The sequence below is a fragment of the Myxine glutinosa genome, chromosome 1 (genome assembly GCF_964187855.1).
Source record: "Myxine glutinosa chromosome 1, kmMyxGlut1.1, whole genome shotgun sequence".
Lineage (NCBI taxonomy): Eukaryota > Metazoa > Chordata > Myxini > Myxiniformes > Myxinidae > Myxine > Myxine glutinosa.
Window position 1 is genome coordinate 436427856 of NC_136261.1, and position 26975 is coordinate 436454830.

The window sequence follows — 26975 nt, forward strand, 5'->3', positions numbered from 1 at the left end:
TAACCCTCTACAATTAACCTGACCCTGAGTGCGACAATTTTAAAACACAAATAAGTATGTCCCCCTGCTGCATTGCACCCTATCTAACAGATTTACGCCCACACTAAACGAATTGCGGAATGGTTTTCAAACTATACATTTATGGTGGGGAGCATTATTTACAATGACGTTATTCCTTATTTACAAACGCAACCCAGGACCTGTGATTTTTCTTTTTAGGGAAACAAAAAGAAGAAATTCCTGTTGGGAGGGAGGAGACAGCACGCATTGCATCGATGCACCAGTACCAATTACCAAAGCACCAATCACCCAAAAGCACCAAAAGCACCAAAAGCACCAACCAGTGCACAGTCATCACAGTTTGTAATAAACACAATGCTGGTGGTCTTCCTCTTCTCTGCTGGGCCGATGTTCTTCCTGATGGTTTCTGTCTTCATGCGGCCTATTTGGACTAATAAAAAGCACAAAACCGTGTCCATTTTTATTTCGGGCCACAGGGGCCAACTAAGGGTGGTCCACTTGTTTGGCATAGGTGCAACCTTACCAAGGCCCGCCAGCAAGATCCTGGGCCACCGTGGCCGGTTCCAGCCACGGTGCCAGGCCCCAAAACGTGGGGTCCATAAAGAGGTACTTGGCCGCAGAACGGCGGTCCATAAGTGGTGCATCAATGCAATGCATGCTGGTTGCAGGAATTCTGGCACACAATGCAACCTCCCCGCACGCTCCTCCCAGTGCCCAGAGAGCACAGTCCACGGGTGGGAGACAGGGGAACAAAGGACAGGTGAGCGAGGGGTAAGGTCACAAGGGTACACTTCAAAACAAGGCAATGCAGAATGAGGTGCGTACGGAGAGCGAAGTGAGAAAGCTCGTCCCTACCGTACGCCCCCCCCCCCCCACATGTGACCTACACTACCCTTGCCCTTAACCCATATTTACAGAATCCTCCACATTTACAAATTCGTCGCTACCGTCTCGACTCCCCCATATTTCCCCGATACCAAATTCGTCTTCACAAGCCCTCTACACAAATTTGCCATCAATCCAAATTTCTCATCAATTCCTCATAAGGAGGGAGAGATGGAGCATCAAGCACAATGTCACACCCACGTCATGATGCGTCTCACAATCCAAACATTTGCACAACAAAAATAATCACAACATGGCATGGTGTGGAGTAGCGTCACCTCAGGTGAGTGGATGCAGATGGTGCGGGGTAGGGTGCATCAAACGCCCCATGATTTTCAAAAAGTTGTTGTATTTTAATGTCTATTCCCTCAAATGTTACACTTGTTGGTAGAAGTATGTATGCAAAAAATAGATGAAATCAGAGGTGGTCCTGGGTGGCCACCGGCCACTTTTATATATTTAGGGCCATTTAGGGCCACAGCTAAACTACTTTACAAGATAATGTAAAATTAACTACAAGATAATGTAAAATTAACCATTATACCTATACCTATATACAAAAGTAAAGTCCTACTTTTACTAAATGCCTAATATCAAACAGTTAAAACAACCTTACATGTCAATGTAAAATTAACCAAAATCGTTCTTCATATTACAAAGTTGTAGTACAGTGTTGTAGTATTGTACTTTCATTGATTAAAAGTTTGAAAATGTATTAAGCACAACGCCAATGTCACTACTCCAACTTTGCTCGTTTCCGCAAATTTGGCCTCGCTTTGCGGTCACATTCAACCACTTGAAGAAGATTTTGGAAGTGGTCTTCTCTTCTTGCAGTTGAGACAAAATCAGTTGCAAGCTTTACTGCTCTCTCCGCAGGGTCATTCACAACATTAAGCCCATCCACAATGGACTTGGCTGCCTTGAAGTGCTCATTGTTCTGCCAAGTGTCAACATCCTCTGTTAGGAAGGTCATATCTAGGTGAAGAAGGTTTACTGTAAACCACGAGTCCTCGTTCACAAGATCAGCCAGGGTTGTCGCTTCTGTAATTTTTGGAAATGACGGTTTGCCATATCCAGAACCGTAGCGGTGTTTTGGAGTGCTTGGCATTTCATCTGGTTGTATGGCCAGTAACACATCTGCAAGGGCACGACGATCCTTTTGAGGAATTGCATTGCTGAACAGTGCCAAAACAACCAGTTCTGGGGTTAAATACCACAAATGTCTATCAAAGGCTTTCACAGCGCTGACTGAAATGGTTGAGTTGACAGCTTTATAGTTGAGCAGAGTCTTGTAAAAGCACAAATCAAACCATGGGGCATTTGAAGCAGACTGACATATGAGCCACCAATCACAATAAATATAAACAACAAAAACAACAAACTCCTTCAGTTTTTTCTGTTGATGTTGTGTTGTTACAGTTCCTCGAGGTAGTAGAGAAATTTGCTCTTCAAGTAGGCATATTTTGATGGAATAAAGAATCTTTGACATCCACCTTGCTTTATGCATGGCCCCTGGTCTGTGGAGTGTTCCTTGTTTTGTGACATCATCATCGAGGACTACCTGGCAGAGTTGTGCCATTTCCTTGTAGTCTTCCCTACAGTATGAAGCGCTTGTGCGGATTGTGCTTAAAACCTTGTTTTTGCAGGATAAAAGCAGCTGTTGTGCATAGTCATTGTACATGGAAATGTCAATTTTGGTTAAACTTTCATTCTTTGCATGCGATATGTGTTCCCAATTCTTCTGGAATTTTTGGAACAAAGATACTTCTGGAGACTTTGATGCCTCAATTTTGAGAACGTCAAACACATGATCCAGGATTACCTCTCCAACATGATGGCGACATGCACACCACAGAAGAGCACGGTCCAGTTTTGATTGAATGGTAACACAGGCAGCTGTAACGTGTCCAGTGTTTGATGCTGTTGTGTCAAAACATAAGTTGACAACTGATTGTTTGCACTTCCATGAATGTAGATACGTGTAAGTGTGCTCGGCAATGATGTCACCTGATGACCTATCACTTCCAGGAGGATATCTAGCCACCCCCAGTAGCTTTACATCAGTGGCATTCCCAACCAACACTGGCAATCTTTCTTCCTTGACATTCTTGTTTGTGAGCATTGGTATCTGCTTGCCATCCCAGTGAAGTGTTGCAGCTGTTGGGGCGATCCAATTTTCTTGAATATCTTTGGCGATAGCACTTGTTATTGATCGTCGAGCCTTATCAGCAGTTGAGTACGACTTGGCCACACGACGTGGATCACCTCCTGCCTCTTGAATTACAGCTTTGGTGAGCGCAACCTGTTGAACAGGAGTTATGTTTAGTCGAGTAGCAACAGACACAACTGAATGTCTTTTCAGAATATCATGAGGAATAAAGGCAGATGTACCTGCATATGTTGATCTGTGGTGACTACGCTTCCTTTGAAACTCTGGAATCGCCTCTTCTTCAGTTTCTTCCAAGCTATCTGCAGAGTCACTATCATCAGAGCATACAGAACTAATTGTCATCTCTTGTACACTGGATGATTCATGACGTTCTCGTCTTGAAGCTTCCGCGAAGAGGCGTTTTTCTTTTCTATGATCTTTATCAACTTTCTTCTTGTCAACACCACCAAATGAGGCTACTCTGTCAGATTTCATTGACTCTAAAAATACTCTATCTTCCTCATTCTTAATGTTTGTCATTGCATCTTTTGTCCATACACCAAAGGTCTTATCAAGACGTTCATTCATGGTTTGCAACTTAGCCAAAGTGCTTGGAGATTCTCGGCGAGAAACAGGTATTTGACGCAATTTGTTATTGTCATTAAGAAGGTCAAGTATTAGTTTGCAGCATTGATGGTCTGAAAGCATAGGAATATTTGCTTTAGTGTAGAATTTTTTCAGCTGGATAAGGACGATGCTGGCAGATTTCCATTTCAGTGGCTGAGTTTGTTTGCCTTCACATATTTCTTTCTGGATGTACCACATCACGCATCGAAGAACCTGCCGGCAAGTTGGGAGGCGGACTCCTGTCAATGTACCATCTGCTTCTGTAAAAGCATTGCCAAGACCAAAAATGGCACTTGCTAATCTGGTCTTCTTATCTGCCATCTGAAAGAAAATAAAGGATATTATTAGACTACTAGTATGGGACCCACGATTAGACCTCCGATTTCATTCATGTAAAAATACAAACTAATTATCAAACCATCGTTTTTTGCATAAAATTGTTATATTTGTATTCCTCTCATCAAGACCTTCAATTTGATACCAAACATGACTAGGTTTGGGTGTAAAATAACAAAATCAAACATTTTTACATAGTGCGGCCCCGAAAATGGCCCTAAATATATAAAAGTGGCCGGTGGCCACCCAGGACCACCTCTGATTTCATTTATTTTTTGCATACATACTTCTACCAACAAGTGTAACATTTGAGAGAATAGACATTAAAATCCAAGAACCTAAGGGCGTTTGATGCACCCTAATATTGGCATCTGTGGTGCAGGTAGTGGCAAGGAAGTGCTTAAATGGGTGCACGAGTCTGTGGAAATGGCTGGGCGTGTAGGCTTAATTGGTATGTATGGTTATTCGGGCACTCCGCCACTGGTAGTTTGTCGGCCAGGTGAGGCCGCAGGTAGGCTCTGGGAGCCAGTCAGAGTATTGTTCAGCGGGGCCCGAGGATCCAGGAGAAGGACACAGGTAGCCCAATGCCAGAGAGGGCATCAGAGAGGTGAGAGAGCCAGGAGGGGCCTTCCCCGATTTAGGGTAGTGGTAAGGAGCATGGTAAGCTCGGGTGGCGACTTCGGTGGCGGAGGTGCGCAGGTCGGTAGACCTGTTGGTAGAGCCACACAACCCAGCTCCGAAATTGTGCGAAGACACAGTAGTGAAAACTTGGGGGAGTGAGACCCCAAATTGATGAAGCACCACAGTTTGGTCAATGGGAATTGGTTTTTAGAACCCATGGTGTAAGATTGCCAATGGATTGGCAGGGAAAGACCCCGGGTAGAGTAAAGTGTGTTAATGTCATTTAGAAGGATAGTTAGGATTGAGATCTCCCCGCACCCCAATATCCAACCACAATTTACCTACTCCCTCTACCTAACTCTGAAACTACCCTCCCCAGGTATTCGCGATAGGGGTCCACTTTTGCCCCATTCACACCTCCGCACCATCCACTCCACTCCATAGTTTCCGCCATACTCCTTCCACACCATCCATTCCATACCCCATATATTCCATACTCCATGTATTCCACACAACCATTCGCCATACACCTGTCTTTGCACCCCTGTGCAATGACACCTGGTGCCACCTGCACCCTTCTTCCTCCAGGACCATTTGCTCAACACAACACACATCACCATCACTCACCCATACACTGCTCAATACACTTTTACACTCACACGGCATCATCTGACCTACCTGGTGCCCTGCTAAAAACTCGCGCTTCCCCGTCGCCCCTTACATTATTGCGCTCCCTCGTCATTATCACCCACACTAATCTACCTGCGTCCCCACTACCTGTCCAATGTTTCGACTTAAATCTATCGTTACCTATGGTCATCTTCTCTAGATCCCTATCATTTTATCCTAGCCCTCCCTCGGTGGGCTTACACTGCCAAAAACCCCATAGCTATTGCTCATGTGCCCCCTTGGTGAGGGATGGTGGATTTGCCATCCCTCCACATGGGGCATCTACCACTGCAAATTTTGCTCATCCAAATTCCATAAATCAAAAATTTTGCTTCCCACATTTGCTACTGCTACCACCCTCACACGTCTACTCACTAGATCCTCTCGGTGCGCCAGTTCGTTTCCAAAGCTCGGCTTCATAAAGCCGTGCAATGATTGCGGTGGTTTGTTGCTGGCGGTTGGGTCCGTCCGGCATGTGGTGCAGGGAAGGGGGCTTACTCCGCCGGAGATTCCACGCACCATCGGGGCACGGAACCGTCCGGTCTCCCACCCGATGGCCCGATCTCGCCCTGCCGGAACGCCTCAACCACAAAGGGTCGCCGTGCCGACCCTTCCAACCGGGCGGCCCGCTCCGCCTAGCGGAGCATGGACGCGACCGTTCAGAGCGAGGCCCGGCGCGGATCGCGTATGGCGGTTCTTTCAAAACCGCCGTGGTTAGGATCCCCGCTGGTTCCCGCGGCACGCAAAGCCTGGCACGAACCGAGGGCTTGCTTCGGCTAAACATCGATCTAACCGCTATCCCGTTTAGTGTCGATGCTTCACTTGCATGCTCACACCTCGCGTTCCGTTCCTTGCTCACACATCCAGCTGTCTCCATTCTCTCCGTCATTGCACCTTCTCTTACACACCCCCCCAGGTGCACTCATTGACTCGTCACACACCTGACCACCACACACCTTGGCACACACTCGTCGTTCACACACCTTATCAACACACCTCTTTGCGCACCCTCCTCGGTCACATCCTCTGTGACAACCACGGGTGTGCTCTCCTTCGCACACCCAATCACGTGCTGCACGACCAACTCCAGTGTGCATTCCCACATGTGCTCGACCATTCCAGGTGTACATTCTCTCTCACCTGCCATAACCAACTCGTGCTCCGTGTCACTCTCGCTACTCTCACCACAACACTCGGTCGCGCATTCACCCTTACTCTCGACAGTGCACTCTTTAGCCATGCATCCGTCCGTTACACACCTTTCTCGCGCATCCTCCTGTGCACACTCTCCCGCCACGTCCCCCGTAACACTCACCACAGGTGTGCACTCTCTCGTCACATCCCCTGTAACACTCCACATCACGCGATTCCATGTGCCCCCCCGCACTTGCGCTACGACCAACTCGCTCTTGACAGCACACTCACTCCTCGGCGCGCACTTTTTCCTCACACACCCCACAGTCGGACATCCTCGCACACCTCCTCCTTCACACTCTGTACCTGTCGCACACCTTACCAGTGGCCTCTCACGAACACCCGGGTCCACACCAACCCCCAAGCCGACTGAATCTCCCCTCACACCATATACATTTCCGAGAATATTGCCACTCACCTCCGCACCTCGTCTTCGCTCCTCCTCCGCCACCTGCAAACTCTTTATTTGGATAGTCAGCACAGCATCATGATTTGAGTACAGACCTTGCCCCAATTCCATCACTTCCTCCTTAATCTCTTTCTTAGTTTCCCTCAGTCTCTTCTTAATTCACTGACCCCTTCTTCCACATCCTCTAACTTTTGCTTCACCTCTTTTATCTCCCAGTGCGTCTCCTCAATTTCATCCTCTAAGGCTACCTTGGTCGTCTCTATGTGCGTTCTTACTTCCCGGTCCTTTGTCTCCATTGCCTCTGTCACCTCGTCCAACCGCTTTGTCAACCCGTCACGTACCTTCTGACATTCCCTCTTTGTCACTATAAGTTCCTCCTTTATCTCCTTCTGAGTCGCCTTTAACCCCCCGATTACCGCGGTGTTCTTTTCCACTTGTTCCTTCAACTCTCTTTGTCCCTCTGTCAGCTGTTCTACTCCCTGCGTCAACGCCTCTATGCTCCCTTGTAACTTTGCCGTCCCCTTTCTCACCTCTTTCTGCATACGCTCCTCACCTCACTTTACCTCCTTGCGTACCCCCGAGACATCGTCGCCCACACCTCGTCTTATCTCCTCCCCCATTTCTCCCATCTCTTTGACAGATGCTACCCTCATCTGTTCCAATTCATCTCTTTGAGCATCCAATTTAGTTTCTATCCCGATTTTCACCTCCTCTATTTGCTCTCCCATTTGTTTCTGCCCATTTCTGCCCATCTGCCCATTTGTTTAATTTCCCGGGCGGATTGCCCCCCTATTTCCCTCAATTTGCCTTCCATCTTGTCTTCTAGCCCCGTTAACCCATTCTTCACCCCTTTTATCCCATTGTCTAACCCCTCAAATTTATTGTCTAAACCCTCAAATTTATTTCCCATATTACTTAACCCGTCTCTCATTTGGCCCCTCAATTGCTCACCCTGAGCCCTCGTTTCTTCCTTTTGGGTGTCTATTTTACTTTCTAATCGCTCACCCATCTTTAGCATGAGGGCCTCCATTTGCACCATGAAGAGGTTCAAATTCACCGGTGCTGCGGCCGCGGCTGCCCCAACGATGTGCGAGCCGCCATTTTGCGCCTCTCCAGCCACGTGCGCGAGGGTGCCATTTTGTGTGCCTGATCCCCCCGCAACCACATTACCATCTTCCCTCTCCCCCATATACATTTCCCCGAGGTCCTGGGTCGACTCCACCCCCCCTTCTAACTCCCCAACCGGCATTCCGTTGCCTTGATTATCCATGGCGCGATTTCAAATTTAGGATGTTAAAATTAAATTTTGGCCGCTCGAATTTTTGAGCACGCTGAGCGCGCTTCAGGTCCGAATCCCGCACCTGACACCAATTTGTTACGCACCCCAACGTCGGCCTCCTCCCCTTACCAAGGGGAGATTAACCCCCTCGTCGATGACTGACCGACGTGGTCCCGGGGGTATGACGCCATGCCAGGTCGGCGCTGAGTAGGGTAGTAGGCCCAACCGTCCTATGACCTAAATACCAGCGCCTCCCGACACGCGAGGAAATACTTCCCGTTCACGGCCGCAGCGTAATAGATTGTTTGCGCCGAGCGAAGCGAACTGCACCGTGAGCCGTTGACCAAGACTGACCCGATTTATATTCGTGGGCCGAATCGTGCCACGGACCCTCAATATGGAAACCTCTAAAGCGACCGAATGTGAAGAAGAAGAAGAAGTAGGAAGAACAAATATGATTTATTGCGAACTATTTACAGGACCAAAATAATCAAGGAGAATGGAAAGATAAGAAAATAACGACAGAAAGAAGCAAGGCGACACAGTGCAACTACTAGCTTACCTATACAAGCTTAATTAATACCCCAAGACAACATGAAAGACAGACGAACGATCACACTTACACGGGGGATGAAGGCAGGAACGGATGGCAGGAGGTGGATGGCTTGGAGGGAGAGGAAGGTTCAGTGGGAACAGGGGCACGGTCGGGCTGGAAGCGAACAGCCGCCGTCAAAACCCAAGCTGCGATCATGCAAACCGCCGTGGCTCCAAAGCTGCGCAGCCAAAGCTCCTCCTGCGCACCGCTGCGTCGCGCACTCTCCAAATCACTTCGGTCCTCTCTCCGATCTCCCTCGATCTCTCTCTGCCTCTCTCTGTCTCTCCCCGGGGGGCCGTGCCACCGCGGGTTATATATGCCCCACCCTTGAACCTTCGCGAAGCTCCTCAATGTTTCTCTCCACACCCTCTCCAAGCCAAACCCCTCATTCTTGGTTGGTTGAGCGGGGCTGACTCTCTCCTCCCTCCGATGACGAGGGCGGAGACACACCTTTCTTCTCCGAGTTTAACCACGTGCGTAATGGAGGCGATTGCAGCAAAGTGGCTAATGGAGTCAATTGCAGCAAAGTGGCTAATCGAGTCAATTGCAGAAAACCGTCCAAACCTGGCACTTTGAAGATGGGACCTATCTTATTTAATTCGGTGCAATGGAGTGTCAACTAATGGGAAACAGAGCCTTATACTGACATATATTAAGGACATAACTACCGAGGGAACTTATGATTGGCTACGTGTTGCGATGGCCTAACTAAGGACGACCTCTGACCTTTCTTTACACTACGGAGGGTGATATTTACACAACAAAACAACCACAATTCTCAAATCCATTACACTGCACCCTCCTTCCTTACGGGACGTCCCGGCCTGAACATTTTACCTTTAATGTGACATGCAGGTGTAGTAACCCTCTACAATTAACCTGATCCTGAGTGCGACAATTTTAAAACACAAATAAGTATGTCCCCCTGCTGCATTGCACCCTATCTAACAGATTTACGCCCACACTAAACGAATTGCGGAATGGTTTTCAAACTATACATTTATGGTGGGGAGCATTATTTACAATGACGTTATTCCTTATTTACAAACGCAACCCAGGACCTGTGATTTTTCTTTTTAGGGAAACAAAAAGAAGAAATTCCTGTTGGGAGGGAGGAGACAGCACGCATTGCATCGATGCACCAGTACCAATTACCAAAGCACCAATCACCCAAAAGCACCAAAAGCACCAAAAGCACCAACCAGTGCACAGTCATCACAGTTTGTAATAAACACAATGCTGGTGGTCATCCTCTTCTCTGCTGGGCCGATGTTCTTCCTGATGGTTTCTGTCTTCATGCGGCCTATTTGGACTAATAAAAAGCACAAAACCGTGTCCATTTTTATTTTGGGCCACAGGGGCCAACTAAGGGTGGTCCACATGTTTGGCATAGGTGCAACCTTACCAAGGCCCGCCAGCAAGATCCTGGGCCACCGTGGCCGGTTCCAGCCACGGTGCCAGGCCCCAAAACGTGTTGGTTTGTGGTTCGTCCAAACTTGTGTGTAATTAATCGTTTTCTGGGTCGCACCTCGTGCGTGGCCTGGTGACTTGGGGCTTCCCTCCCCCCGTCGGTGTTTTGTCGGTTTGGGTTATTTCCTTCGCTGTATTGCTTGTTTCTTTTATTTTGTTTTCTCCCCCCCCCCCCCCCCCCCCCACACCTCACCTCCCTAGACAAAGAATTCTATATTGATTCTTTCTCTCCTCCCAGACACGTGCTTGTTCGCTCTCCTCCTCGTCTCGGCTTGTGCCCCACCCCCTGTATCTCGTTTTTCTTCCGCCTCTGCCCCTTCTTTCTCAAATCCACGTTCTCGCTTGGAGACTTTTCCCGGATTGTTTTTCATGGTTTTCATGGTTCTGTTTGGATATTGTTGGAATATGTTTAAACCGCAGCCGTGATGCTGACGCCGCCCCCCCCCCCAGAATTTCCATGTTTTAAACGTTTCCCAGTGTGTACCCTGGTCAGAATAGGTACACCGTATCCCTGCATGTCGTAAGAGACGACGAAGAGGGTTTTGGGGTCAGGAAGGGCATCCGGCCATAAAAACATTGCCTCAAAAAGAGAACCATGACAATTACAAGTACACATGGGCAGGGTGCAGCCCGAAGTGGAGATCGGTTTCTGAGGTTTGGGACATGGAATGTAGGGACAATGACAGGGAGATCAGGAGAAGTGGTGGAAATATTGGTCAGAAGAAGAGTGGACATATGTTGTGTGCAAGAGACGACATGGAAGGGAAGTGGTGTCAGAATAGTGAAGGGTAGAGGCAGGGACAGAAATACAAGTTTGTGTGGCAAGGGTGCCCGGAGGGCGTGAATGGTGTTGGTGTCCTGTTTTCTGAAGAGTTTGTAGACAGTGTGGTGACTGTGACTAGAGTGAGTGATAGGTTGATGATGGTGAAAATGATGATTGGAAAGCTCTTGGTGAACGTCATCTCGGGATATGCTCCGCTGGTTGGTCGAAGCGATGAAGAGAAGGACAAGTTCTGGTGTGCGATAGAGAAGCTGATGGAAAACGTGAAAGATGAGGAAGTTGTTGTGGTGGGAGGAGACCTAAATGGACATGTGGGAAGGAGTGTGGATGGTTTTGAGGGAGTTCATGGGGGTTACGGATATGGTGTGAGAAATGGAGAAGGTGAAAGGATTTTGGAGTTTGCTGATGGAGCTGGTTTGTTGATTTGTAATACTCAGTTCCAGAAAGAGGATAATAAGCTTGTTACATACACGTCAGGTGGGTCAACGACAACCGTTGACTACCTGATGGTGCGTAGGCGAGATAGGGGGCACCTCCGGGACACAAAGGTGATCCCGGGGGAGGAGGCTGTTTCACAGCACCAATTGGTTGTCTGCGACATAAGGGTGAAAGGTGCGAGGAGAGCTCGGCGGGTGAAGTACCAACCGAGAATGAAGGTGTGGAGGTTGAAAGAGGTGACAGCAAGGGAGGCATTAAAAGAGAGGCTGAGTAGGGTAGAGGATGATGTGGTTGAGCTTGAAAGTGGTTGGATGTCAATGAAAGCTAGTCTGTTGGGAGCCGTTGGTGAGGTATGTGGATGGACAAAAGGACCACCGAGGCACTCGGAAACATGGTGGTGGGATGTTGAAGTTGGAAAGAGGATTGACGAGAAGAGGAAGAAGTACAAGGAGTGGCAGAAGGCGAAGGGTACGGGAGCAGAAACAGCAGAGCATGAAAGTTATAAGGCAGCCAGGAAGGCTGCAAAGAAAGAGGTAGCAAAGGCGCAGGAGGCATGTAGGAAAATGTTCGGAGAACGCTTGGATTCGGAAGAGGGTCAGAAAGCAGTATTCAGGATTGCAAAGCACATAGCGAAAGAGAGGTGTATGTGATGGGGGTGAGTTGCTTGAAAGATGAAGTGGGACAAATCGTTGTCGACCCAGATGGAATTAAAGGAAGATGGAAAAGATATATGGAAATGCTGTTGAATACAGAGAATGAATGGGATGACAACATAGAGAGTAACCCAGGTTTAGGACCGGCAGAGAAGATAACTGAGAAGGAAGTTGAGGAAGCGATAAAAGCAATGAAGAGTGGAAAAGCGGGAGGGCCGACGGGAGTTGTGGGAGATATGTTGAAGGCAGCAGGAAGTTGGGGTGTGAATAGAATGACAAAGATCTGTAATCTGGTGGTGAAAGAAGGCCGCATTCCAGTGGATTTGGGAACTGAGTACCCTCGTCCCTCTATACAAGGGGAAAGGTGCCTCTGGAGTGTGGCTCATACTGAGCGATAAAGTTATTGGAGCATGGAATGAAGGTATTGGAAAGGGTGTTGGAGAGGAGGATAAGGAAGAAAGTGAAGATCGACGAAATGCAGTTTGGATTTATGCCAGGAAGAGGAATGACAGATGCGCTTTTCATTGTGAGGCAGTTGCAGGAGAAGTACATGGATAAGAGGAAGAAGTTGTTTTTTGGGTTTGTTGATCTGGAGAAAGCATTCGACAGGGTTCCACGCAAAGTATTGACATGGGCATTGAGGAAGTTAGGAGTGGAGGAATGGTTGATCAGAGTAGTGATGGCAATGTACAAAAGAGCGCGCACAGCTGTAAGGACGAAGGACGGGAACAGTGGTGAGTTTGAGGTGAAGGTGGGAGTGCATCAGGGGTCGGTACTAAGTCCACTACTATTTGTAGCTGTGATGGAGGTGCTGGCTCAGAACGTAAAGGAGGGTTTACCGTGGGAGTTGTTGTATGTAGATGATCTGGTGTTGATTGCGGAAAGTATGGATGGACTGAAGGAAAAGATGAACAAGTGGAAGGAATGTATGGAGACAAAAGGTCTGAAGGTGAATATCGGAAAGACGAAGGTGATGGCAAGTGGTAAAGCATGTGGTGAGGTGGAAAGAACTGGGAAGTGGCCGTGTGCTGTGTGCAGGAAGGGTGTCGGAGTGAACTCCATTCAATGTACAATGTGCGCTGAGTGGAGAAGATTGTCATAAACATCAAAAATGTAGTGGTCTGAGAGGGTCATTTACCAGTGTGGCAGCTACATTCAAATGTAAGGTGTGCACAGAGGGAGCTGCAGATGGAGGAAATGTTGAGTTGGATCATGGAGACGGCGTGAAGCTGGAAGGTGTGAAAACATTTTGCTACCTCGGAGACGTGCTGAATGGAGAGGGGGATCAGACTCGGCAACGGTTGCTCGAGTGAGATGTGCATGGAAGACGTTTCGGGAACTGAGTGGCGTGCCGATGAGGAGGAGAGTGTCGCTGAAGCTGAAGAGAAAGGTGTATGCTGCACGTGTGAGAAGTGTTGTGATTTATGGGAGCGAGACATGGGTAATGAACATAGAGCAGCAACGAAGGCTGGAAAGGGTGGAAATGCGAATGGTTCGATGGATGTGCAGAGTATCGTTGAGAGAGAGGAAGACAAATGATGAATTGTGAAGGATGATGGGAATAGAGCCTGTGATTGATGCTGTGAAGAGGAACAGGTTGAGATGGTTTGGTCATGTGTTGAGGAAGGATGAAAGTGACTGGTTGAGAAGAGTGATGGAAGTAAATGTAGAAGGAAGTAGAGGACGGGGAAGACCGAGAAAGACTTGGCTAAAGATGGTGGAAGAAGAAATGCGGGCAAGGGGGTTAACAAGGAGAGATGCAGAAAATAGGGCAAAATGGAGAAGATTGTCATGGGGACCGCAAGGCTAACCCTCGCTCTTGCAGGGAAAATGGCCTTAAAATGCATGTTGTTGTTGTTGTTGTACTCTGACTGTAGTAAGTTGAATCAATGAGCAACTTGCTAATTATTCTGTTGATGGTGCTTACTTGCTTACTTACTTGCAGGATTTTGGACATTGCAGGTGTTCGGAAATTCCAGTGAATAGCCTTGATTAGCTTGCCGTGTGCCGTGCGTCATTGGTCATGCCTTATTTTGGAGTTACTGATTAATTGAAAAGTAATTTGGAAATGTTTGTGGATATGCAGGGTGGGTTCCGAGTTATATTAAAGTCAAAAGTGGATGGTCATTATAAAATATGATTGAATTACTCAGAAAATTAGGTGGAGGTGATATAACTCCTTTGGTCCAATTCAAAACTAACAATTCACAGTTTTCTATGTAATATTATAATGGGATTTGAGGTGACAGAGCTGAGTAGATAATAAATCCCGTCATTGTAACTACTAGGGCATGCCCGTACTATATCTATATCTAAAATTATATCCCCCCCCTCTATTTACATGAAATGGTTTGGTCCAAAGCGAACGGCTTGCGAGTGGTGACAATCCCCCCCCTCTATTTACATGCAATGGTTTGGTCCAAAGCGAACGGCTTCCGGAGTTTGGTAAAGAAATCGCCATCGCGTGCACAAACGCGCAGGAAAGCGAATGAATCGCAAATTCGTTTTTATTAGTTGTAAAACATAGTTTAACGCCAACATAGTTTGCAAACGTGAAATAAATGAATACGCTCTCAAATGTGCCATCCGAGGCAGAGTGTGCCCGCCACGTTCGGCACACGCGATCGTTCGCTGCTCTCTGATTGGTTGAATCGTTTTTTGGACATAGCTCGGTAAGTAATTGTCCGATTAATATGAAACCTTGAAAAGGCACATCCTCGGGTCCCCAGCAATATACCTGGCAAGTTAAAAGTATATCGGACCCGTGGTTGTCGAGAAACAGCGGTCACAGACAAACAAACGTACAGACAGACAGAGATTACTGGAATTATAGATAGATAAGTTATGTTTTCTTTGTTAAAATTTCTCAGTTTTCAGAGGGGTACTGATTATATTTAAGCATGTTCCTTTTATAATTTTTGTCATATAAGTATTTGCCCAAACTTCATTAAGATCAGTTTGTTACTTCTTTTTTTTTTGGCAGTATGTCGAGCAAAAAAAGGAAGTGGTCGGAGGATTACGTGCGGTACAGGTTCACGTGTTTGATGGAATGGGACGGAAGTCAGCATCCTCAATGCATGCTTTGCAATGTCAAGTTGAGCAACTCCAACGTCGCACCAGCAAAACTATGGGAACACTTCAAAAAACTGCATGGCGAGGGGCAGTACAAAGACGCAATGCTGGATGAATTCAAATTGGAGAGTCCGATTCGACACAAGTGCTACCTTGCCCACTCTCGGCTTCGTTCCAATTGACAAACCGATCCTCACCGCATCGTATGAATTTGCGTACCTGATCGCAAAGCAGGACAAACCGCACACCGTTGGCAAGACACTCATCAAACCGGCCGCGTTGAAGATGGCCAACATCATGCTGGGAAAAGCTGCTGAAAACAAGTCGTCTCTCGTTCCACTCTCAAATGACACCATCAAATGCAGAATCGACGACATGAGCGACGCAATCCTCGCCCAGGTAGTTGCAGGTTTAGCTGGGAGCCCGACAAAATTCAGCCTTCAACTCGACGAGACCACGGACGTTTCGAATTTGAGCCAGCTCATCTTATTTGTGCGTTATGTCAAATGAGACGAGATCAAGGAAGACTTTCTGTTCTGTAAGCCTCTCACAACAACGACGGAGGCAGTTGACGTGAAGAAGCTTGTGGACGACGTCTTCAGAAGCAACGACCTCTCGTGGAACATGGTGTCTGCAGTGGAACATGGTGTCTGCATTGGAACTCTCCTCCTTTGATATCCATGGAAATCTCCATGCATGGCTGGCGGACTTCCTCTCTAGTCGTAGTCAACGTGTGGCCCTGAATGGGTTTCTCTCATCTCCTCTTCCTGTGCAGGCTGGAGTTCCCCAAGGCAGTGTTCTGGGCCCTGTGCTTTTTCTGGTCTTCATCAATGATCTCTCTAACTCTCTTGAAAATCCTCTCTATCTCTTTGCTGATGACTCCACTCTCTGCCGCTCCATTCCTCATCCCTCAGATCGGCAGTCTGCAGCCTCCTCACTCTCTGCAGACCTGGACAAAATCACAGACTGGGCAAACAAGTGGAACATGTCTTTCAATCCTGACAAATCTCACACTCTTACGATGTCTCTCCGAAAAGACCGACTGGACAACCCTCCCATCTACTTTCTGAATAATCCTCTCCAAGAAGTTCTGTCACTCAAGCTTTTGGGTCTCACTATCTGCCATGATCTTTCCTGGGAAAACCACATTTCCAAGCTGGCCTCCAAAGCCATTCGCCGACTGGGCATCCTCCATCGTGCGAAGTCCTTCCTTGGCACACCTGAGCTCCTCACCACATACAAGGCTTTCATCCGCAGCTCAATGGAATACTGCTCTCCCCTCTGGGCTGGTGCTCCTGCCTCACACCTAGCTTGTCTTCACGCTGTTGAAACCAAAGCGTTCAGAATCATTGGAATCTCCCACGATGACGCTATCTCCGAGGGCCTTTCACTTACTCACCGCAGGCAGGTTTGTGGTCTTTCCATCTTCTACCAACTCCTCTCCGGCCTTGCTCCCCCAGCTCTCTCTGGGCTCTGTCCCCCAAATATTCCTACAGGTCGCACAAGATCTGCCTGCAACCCTCTTATGGTTAAACTGCCAAAATCAAGACTCTCTGCTCACCTTCACTCCTTCATTCCTCTTTTCTCCCGCCTCTAGAACAAACTCCCTCACTCTCTTCAATCCCACTCCTCCCTCCAGGTCTTTAAAATGGCTGTTCATCACCATCTCTTATCTTCCCCAATCCAAAACCTTGATCTTTTCTTCCCCCGCTAATTTCACCCCAAATCCACTTTTTTGAGGTGACTTTTGTCTTCTTTCCTGGAAGTCCTTGGTGTCCTTGCGTTTTATACCTATCCTGCCTCCCCCCAGGCCCTCTCCCTCCCACACATCTCCCGATGTCCCTGCTCTCAAATGTTGTGTTTGTGTGCTTCCTCCCCTTCTCTCCCTATCTTGTTGACCACTCCCCTTTTTATATACTTTGTTTGCTTGTTTGTTTGATTTGTTTCTTTGATAAATGTTAGCTCTTTCACGAGCCTCGACTCTGTATACAAAAAGAAAGAAAAAAAAAAGATGTAGGGTACCCCTTCATATGAACTTTTCTGGAGCAATACTTGGTTCCTCCTAAGAACACAATGGTTGTCCAGTATGTATATCAAATTTTTTGGAATGTCCCTTCTTTTCTATAGTTTACCACATGGGACATACCATATAAAGGGGCCTTTTCTATACCCCTGGCGTTTTTCCGAATAATTCCCCTTCTTGTAACATGTTAGAATGATAAGGTGGTGCAATAGCCGCTGGATAAAATGGTGGTAAATACTGGAATAATTTTGCATTTACACCTTTAAACCTTCAAATTAAATTGAATCTATATTATAATAGGCGTAGGTGATTCTGTCTGTCTGTCTGTCTGTCTTTTGGACGTCTGTCCGGGGGTGTGGCTTACTCGGTTTGCAGAGTAGCTCCACCCACTCCTCCTTCTCGAATAGCTTTGAGGCCTGTTTAGTTAAGCCCGTGCTGTCTTTATCTCTCACACAGGTTTATTTCAATTCTAATTCGATATATCATTTCATTTTTCGCAGTCGCTAACATGGTTTTAGACTCGGTTGAAAAAAAACGGGAAGAAAATCCGATGAAAGTTTCCGTTTATAGAACGAAATGAAATCTCAAACGCCTGTAACTTCAAGGCCTTCTTGAGTCTCTCTCACGCCTTTATCTCCAATCTAACTCACCATCTGATTTCATTTTTATTGATGGTTTTAGACTCGGTGTCAGCAACGCGGGAAAATGCAGAGATATATTTTTTAAAATACACCATATCACCGCCCAACCGCCAACAACCGCCCAATATGTATCATACACCGCCCAACATGACACAGATGGCAACATGTCGACATTATCGCTTTTTCTTTAAACCGAGTGAACCGAGCCGAACCGAATAAACCGAGTGAATTCACCGAGCGAATTTCATCCAATTCCACCGAGTTTCATGAAATTACCGAGAGATATTTCTTCGTTTTTATTTTATTAGTTACCAGCAGAAGTACCCAGCGTTGCCGGGCGGGGGAGGTGGGAAGGGCACGTACACTTTAAACATGTATATACATGTGGGATGTGGGATATATACATGCGGGACAATGGGACGTGTGTGTGTGTGTGTGTGTGTGTGTGTGTGTGTGTGTGTGTGTGTGTGTGTGTGTGTGTGTGGAGATGTATATATGTGTATAATGTGCATATATGTGTGTGTGTGTGTGTGTGTGTGTGTGTGTGTGTGTGTGTGTGTGTGTGTGTGTGTGTGTGTGTGTGTGTAAACATGGGCCGGTGTGTGTGTGTAAAGTGTGAGGAGGTATTGGAGAGGAAAATGCAGAGATATATTTTTTAAAATCGTGCCATGATGATAAACGAAAATACACCGCCTAAAATAACAGTCGAGATATATTTAAAATTCGCTTTTTCTTTTCCGTTAAGATATATTACTTTTACTTTTGATGACAGTCGTCACAAAACGACATATATTTCTTCGTTTTTATTTCATTCAACATTATCAGCCGGAAGTAAAATATGGTTCAGGAAATTACCGAGAGATATTTCTTCGTTTTTTTATTTATTAGTTATTTGCGCATAAACTTTAAATATGTTTATTTGAAATCTTTAATTTTCACAATGTAATTTATTTGTCATTTGATGATGACGAGACACTTCCTCTTGACGATCGTCGATCGTGACAATTCATGCGTTGCGTGGAAACTTCCATTTCCAAAATGAATGACGCAGTCGATGAAGAACGCAGACTTGAATAGGATGCAGGAAGAAAACGAATGAGAAGGGCGAACGAGTCCGTCGTCGAACGTCAATGCAGACTTGAACAGGTTGCAGCAAGAAAACGAATGAGACAGGAGAACGAGACAGTTGAGGAACGTGAACACAGACTCGCACAGGATGCTGCTGTAACAATGATGAGGAGGGAGAACGAGACAGTCGAGGAACATGAACACAGACTCGCACAGGATGCTGCTGCAACAACGATGAGGAGGGAGAACGTGACAGTCGATGAACATGAACACAGACTCGCACAGGATGCTGCTGCAACAACGATGAGGAGGGAGAACGAGACAGTCGAGGAACGTGAACACAGACTCGCACAGGATGCTGCTGCAACAACGATGAGGAGGGAGATTCAGACAGTCGAGGAACATGGACACAGACTCGCACAGGATGCTGCTGCAACAACGATGAGATGTGAGAACGAGACCGTCGATGAACGTCAACACAGACTCGCACGGCATGCTGAGCAACAAAGACGTTGGAGTGCTCAGCAAACATATACAACCACAGCCATAATGAATCCGGCCGAAGTATCCGATAATATTGTTCAAGAGCATAATTGCGGTCCAATGACGTCACCATGTGTGTACTGTTCTGCACACCATTTCACAAATGAATCAACAGGACAAGGGGATGGATTTACACTGTGTTGTTCCAAGGGAAAAGTTTAATTGCCTCCACTATTTGCCGTACCTGCTCGACTGCAACAACCTTATCAGGGTGACGATGGAAAATGTCGCAACTTCCGAGACAATATCCGGAATTACAATTCGGCATTAGTTTTTGCATCAATGGGTGCTCAGATCTCATCTCCTCCAGGAAATGGAACGTACTGTTTCAAAATCCACGGTCAAATTTACCATCGCTGTGGTCCATTACATCCATCACATGTACATGAACAAGCACAATTTGCACAATTATTTATTTTGGATACAGCTCAAGCTGCAAAGGCATCTAACTCAATATGTCGAAATGTCACACACATCCATGCCCGTGGGATTCCCACGGGTGACCCCGCCAGTTACATAATATTCTGTCTGTCTGTGAAACGTCTGTCCATGGGAGTGGCTACACCCAGTCTGGGAGGGGCTTCATAAACAAATATCCACCTTATTTTTAAAGTTTTTTTTGTACACAAGATCGAGGCTCGTGAAAGAGCTAACATTAATCACACAAAAAGTGATACCGACACATTTCAACACGAAATAAGGGGAGCGGTAGACGAGATGGGGAGAGAGGGGGAAGGACACAAACAGAACATTTGAGTGCAGGGACATCGAGAGAAATGTAGGAGGGAGAGGGCTTGGGGGGAGGTAGGAGAAGTATAAAACATGAACACTGCAAGGACTTCCAGGAAAGAAGTTGGAATTTTAAATAAGTGTATTTGGGGTGAATTAGCGGGGGTAGAAATGATCAAGGTTTTGGATGGGGGAAGATAAGAGTTGGTGGTGAACAGCTGTTCTGGAGGGAGGAGTAGGATTGAAGGGAGTGGGGGAGTTTGTTCCAGAGGCAGGAGAAAAGGGGAATGAAAGAGTGAAGGTGAGCAGAGAGCCTAGATTTTGGCAGTTTAACCATAAGAGGGTTGCTGGCAGATCTTGTGTGACCTGTGGTGAATATTAGGGGCACAGAGCACAGAGAGAGCTGGGGGAGCAAGGCTGGAGAGGAGTCGGTAGAAGACAGAAAGACCACCAACCTGCCTGCGGTGAGTGAGTGAAAGGCCATCAGAGTTGGGTTAATCGCAGGAGATTCCAATGATTCTGAAAGCTTTGGTTTCAACAGTGTGAAGCCAAGCTAGCTGTGAGGCAGGAGCACAGGACCAGATGGGGTAACAGTATTCCATTGAGCTGCAGATGAAAGCCTTGTATGTGGTGAGGAATCTCAGGTGTGCCAAGGATGGACTTCGCACGGCAGAGGATGCCCAGCCGGCGACTGTCTTTGGAGGCCAGCTTGGAAATGTGGTTTTCCCAAGAGAGATCATGGCAGATAGAGAGACCCAAAAGCTTGAGCGACAGAACTTCTTGGAGAGGATTGTTGAGAAAGTAGATGGGAGGGTTTTCCAGTCGGTCTTTTCGGAGAGACATAGTAAGAGTGTGAGATTTGTCAGGATTGAAAGACATGTTCCACTTGTTTGACCAGTCTGTGATTTTGTCCAGGTCTGCAGAGAGTGAGGAGGCTGCAGACTGCTGATCTGAGGGATGAGGAATGGAGCGGCAGACAGTGGAGTCATCAGCAAAGGGATAGAGAGGATTTTCCAGAGAGTCGGAGAGATCATTGATGAAGACCAGAAATAGCACAGGGCCCAGAACACTACCTTGGGGAACTCCAGCCAGGACAGGAAGGGGAGATGAGAGAAATCCATTCAGGGCCACACGTTGACTACGACCAGAGAGGAAGTCCGCAAGCCATGCATGGAGATTTCCATGGATACCATAGGAGGAGAGTTTGGTGAGCAGAGCGGGGTGCCAGAGTGTATCGAAGGCACATGATATGTCGAGGGAGACAGCTCTAATTTCCTGTTTGGCATTGAGGACCTCCATCCATTGTTGAGACAGCAGAATCAGCATGTCCAGAGTAGAGTGACGTGGTCTGAAACCAAATTGATGATCAGAGATCAAGCCATTGGAGAAGAGGAAAGATTTCATATCCGAAGCAATGATGGATTCCATGACTTTGCTGATAATTGGGAGAAGGCTGATTGGTCTGTAGTTGCTAGGATCTGTTTTTGCACCTTTTTTGTGCAAAGTGGTGATGTTGGCTGATTTTCAAGCAGATGGCAGTTGACCTTGAGCAAAAGAGAGGGTGAAGAGAACAGAGAGAGGGAGTGAAAGAGCGGAAGAACATGATTTTAGGACCCGTGGGCTGATGCCGTCAGGTCGAGTTGCAGAATCAGAGTCGAGGGTTGAAAGAAACTTTTCCACCTTGTCAGGAGGAAAGCACACTGAGTCCAGGAGCAGCTGGGTACGACTGGGTACGGTGGGTACAGAGAGGGATGGGTTTGGGACACAAGATTTGGAGGCAAACACAGAGTTGAGGCACTCAGCTTTTTCAAGTGCGGAGTCAGCTGTGTAGCCATTTGAGGTAAGGGAGGGGGTGGAAGGGGAACAAACACCAGAAACAGATTTGACCTGACGCCACCAGGATTTGGAAGGGGGAGACAGATAAGAGAGTTCGGTCTTGAGAATGGAGAGATATTGTTTCCTGGCTCTCCTGAGGGTGGACACACACTTGTTTCGGGCTTTGTGAAAGGAAATGAGATTTCCTTCCATTGGATTTGCTTTCCAGGAGACGAAGGCAAGTTGTTTCTGGGCAACAGCCTCACCACAAGATTCCGTGTACCATGGACTGGAGGAAGGGTATGACAACTGAAGATGAGATGGGATAAATCTGTGCATGAGAGAGAGCAATTTACTTTGGAAGAATTCCCTGGATGAGTTGATGTCAGAGGTGGTAGAGATGGGAGACCAGTCCAGATGATTGATGGCTGCTTGAAGACCGTGCCAGTTGGCCTGAGTGAAATGCCAGACTCGTCGACGCTGAGCAGGCTCCCCGAGAATGGTCAGAGAGATGTCCACTTTAACAAGCACATGATCAGATGAGCCGATTGGAGCAGAAGAAGAGCAGCAGACATTTTCAGGGAACTTAGTCATAACCAAGTCCAGAAGAGAAGATGCTCCGTTGACTGAGATCCGGGTCGGGAAATTGACAGATTGTGTCGGTCCCAGTGAGTCGCAGAAGTCCTTTGCTGAGGAGCCATGGCTGGTGAGAGAGGTACCCACACCCAGCCAACTGGCATGGTGACAATTGAAATCACCACATATGAGGAAGAGAGAGTTGGGATGAGTCGACAGAAGTTGGTCCATATTATCAGACAGCGAGATGTAGATGGAGTCATCACTGTTTGGTGGACGGTACAACACACATGTGAACAAGAGGTGGGAGCGAAAGGGAAGCCGTAGCCAGAGGTATTCCTGGGGGTGAGGTGGAGAGAGTGCAGTGCAGGGTGAGTGAGGAAGAGAGTTTTTGATAAAGATGGCAACCCCACCTCCAGGACGAGGCTCATGTCTATCATACCAGAGGAGGGAGTAACCCGGGAGAGATACTAAAGAATCAGAGACATCATGAAGGAGGTAAGTTTCTGTTGAGCAGATCACGTCTGGTTTGTCAGAAGCAACCTGTATGGAGAGATCAGTTGAGTTTGAACGAAGGCCCCGAATGTTTGAGGTCCATGCCGTTAATGAAGAGGAAGGGGGAGCATCGGATACAGAACAGGGGGGAGGAGGGGTAGGGTATGATGTGGAAGAGGTGGAAGAGGTAGGGAGAGCTGTTGAAAGTGTGTCAGATTTCAGAATAGCTCGGAGAAAGGGAAGGATGGGGCGGACAAAAGGTTTGATGGTGATTGGGTGAGGCACAATGAGGTGTTATTTGAGGAGGGGGAAGAGCGAGGCAGAAGGTTGGGGGAGATGGAGGTGAGAGTTGGAAGGGGGAAGAAGCGGGGAGGACGCTTTGAGGAGGAGTGAGAGGGGGGAAATTGAGAAGAAATGAGGATGGGGAGATTTGAAGGGGAGGGGCGAGGGGGGAGTTTAGGAGGGAAGGGACAAGGGGAGGGATTTGAAAGGGATGGGATATGGGGGAGATTTGGAGGGGAGTGGCAAGGGGAAAGATTTGGAGGGGAGGGGTGATGGGGAAGATTTGGATGGGAGGGGTTATGGGGAAGATTTGGAGGGGAGGGGTGAGATTGGATTTTAGAAAGCATACGATTAATGGGAAACGAACATTTATTGCAAAATGAGTTTCTTGTAACCTTTGAGTCAAAAATACGTTTGACGCTGGAGGGAGGATGGAGTGCAGGAGAGTTTAGGGAATGTAGAAAAGAGGCACTGAAAGAGATGGAATTTTTTGGGGGGATGAATAGATTTGGTGAGCACGTCGAAAGCAATCTTTTGAAGAAGAAGCAGAAAAAGGTGTGATAATATACGACGGAATACAGAACTTGAGGGGAAAGTGTAAGCATTTTAAAGTTTAACAGTGAAAACTATCTGGGGAAATGGGGGAGAAACACATGGTCGAAGAACGAACGAACGAATAAGAACAAATAAAGGAATGAGAACAACGAATAAGAACAGAGAAGGAAATTTTTTGGGGTTTTTTTTTTTTTGGCGGAGTTGAGATTTGAAACAAGGAAGTAGGCTATGGGGTGAAAAGACTGAGAAAAGCAGAGAACGAAAGTTATTAGAGCACAAACGACGGACCACTGAGAGGAAAACAAAGCCTCAAGGTTGGACACTGTACAAGGCCTCAAAAGACACGACACGAATTAACACGATTTTCTATACAGGTATGAAAGATTTGCACCGAAAATCTTCCTCGGGACACACGATACGTACAACACCATAAAATAAATACAGTTATAACGAAAATACAAATGGGAACAATTACTTAACTTCAATTTCGATGGAGAGCATAGACAGCTGCGAATAAACGAAACCTCGCCAGCAAGACCGGAAGCGGCAGATTATCAAATCTGACAAATAAAATAGATTTACTTCTTCATGCAGCTGTATGAATCAAATTGGCACCCCTTTATTGGTCTAATGGATGAGGCATCAGACTTTCAAGATGGGGATTGTGGGTTTCAGTCCCATCTGTGTTGAATAATTTTTTTCTTCTTTATTTTTCAAATCTTTTATATCATCTTGAATGAAGTCTTGAACGATAAACAAAATGCAATTTGTTCGTATTTAAAACGTATTAATTCTTCAACCTGATTTTCAGCATCATTATGAGTAATGTACACAGTTGTGTTGGGCCAAATTTTGAGGTACCAAAGCCCTGCAAAAATGTGTCGGCCGTGACATCATCACCAGATGTTATCGACCATCACATCAAATTTGAACGACACTCACCATTTGAGTTCCCAAAATGAGTGATAAATGAAATATGTTCCTTTTTCAATGATAAATAAATAATACGCCAATTTAAACACACACACACACACACACACACACACACACACACACACACACACACACACACACACACACACACACACACACACACACACACACAAACATAGATACATACACGCACACATGGATATATACACACACAAACATAGATACACACACAAACATAGATACACACACAAACATACACACACACACACACACACACACACACACACACACACACACACACACACACACACACACACACACACACACACACACACACACACACACCAGAATCCCCTTTCTAATAAAAAGTCACCCTTTTTTGACAAAACTGTGTATTTTAAGAAAAAGAGGTTTGTTTTTTATTTTGTATTTAGTCCAATGTGGTGAGGGCTTGTCGGGCTGTCCGTTCTGCTCGCATTCATTCTTGGGGAAAATGCCAATTTGATTCATGCAGCTGCTTGAAGAAGTGACGTGATACATGAATGTATTTTATTTGCCAGATGTAGGGCTCCCCTTTATGTGAACTTCGTAACCTAGCCTAGACTCTAGACGAGAGCATTACTTGGTTCCTCCTAATAACACGAGGGTAGTCCAGCATGTACACGAATTTTTTTTTGAATGTCCCTTCTTTTCTATGGTTTGTCACATGGCACGTACCATATAGAGGGGCCTTTTCTATGGTTTGTCACATGGCACGTACCATATAGAGGGGCCTTTTCTATACCCCTGGCATTTTGCCCAAGAATATAAATATAAATACACATTAAGTGAATGTTGAAAATTGATGATTTGTCACGTGACCGAAGACATGTTGCCTCAAAAACAACCCACTTCCAGTTTGGCGCGCCGCTGATGCAGTGCCCCCTGTTTCCGGGAGCCTGGTGCTCATTTTGCCGACTTCAAAAGGAGGACGAGCTGACTCAACCTACCTGGTGTTATTTTAACGGCGTGACCCTAACATCTTAAAGCAGCCACATTAAAGATGAAGCCAACAACAGGATTAGTTTCACAGGTAACGAAGTATAACGACACTCGGTATCGCACAAACCTCCAACAGGATAAACAGGTAACGTTTTGTATCCACTGATAGACCGGATCTGAATTCGGACCTCAACCTAATACTAATCAGCTTCTTCTTCTTCTCCGCTACCCATCTCATCCCCTCGTTTCGTCATAATCCATCCACATCTCTTTGTCATATCGTGCTATGTATAATCATAATGTTCGTCCTATCTCTCCATTAATATTATGAAGAATCACATCAAATGATCGTTTTACAGAATATCTTTCTCAGTATTAATATAATAAAATGAGAAACTCCGAACAAACCTTTTCCTCAGAAGTTCCGACCCGATCACTGTTTCAGCCGCTTGTGGAAAAGGCGCCGATGCACGGAAAAGGCCACGGACACGGAGCCGATGTTAGTTCAAGCAAGCCATTGTCCACGGCAAGCCCGGCCCGGAAGTGACGCCGGAAGTACATCCCCCACCGTATTACCATGCATGCCATAATCACCCACCAGGCGGTGTATGCGTAATGTAACAAGTTAACATCCGTAACAACGACCGTGACGTGCATACTTGCATTGTACATTGTACATTTGTATAATACATTGTATATTTGCATTACAACACAAGTTTCATCGAATCTAATAATCTTGTGCTTCCCTGTGAAATGTTCAATGTAAAATCATATCCGACATTATGTGACGTAACACTGAATTTGAGGTAGAAATTATGAGATAATGAATTGATATTTTCTCCTTTTATAATTAAAATATTTAATTGATATTCCCCGTTTTTTTATAATTTATTGATATAAAATAAATGTATCACTCCCCATGATGACCACGTGTACCGACATTCGTGTGATGTTAAAAAGGATTCCTAAAACTTGTCTTCCTTTTTACCAGGTAACAAGCTCGTTTTTAGCTCACCTGGACCTTAGTCCAGTAAACTTATCGATCGAGCTGTGTCCACTGTCCATCCGTCAGTAAGTGTATGTGTGTGTGTGTGTGTGTGTGTGTGTGTGTGTGTGTGTGTGTGTGTGTGTGTGT

General features: G+C 46.5%; 1 protein-coding gene across 3 annotated transcripts in view; it reads right to left on the reverse strand.

Moving 5' to 3' along the window:
• The window catches only part of LOC137417983 (uncharacterized), a 61781-nt gene extending 35361 nt beyond the window's left edge, over positions 1 to 26420 (reverse strand). For all 3 annotated transcript variants that reach the window (XM_078770740.1, XM_078770738.1, XM_078770739.1), the window contains exon 1: positions 26249 to 26420. The gene's annotated coding sequence lies outside the window, so the exon portion shown is untranslated. The remainder of the gene's footprint in view (positions 1 to 26248) is intronic.
• Positions 26421 to 26975: the final 555 nt, after the last annotated feature.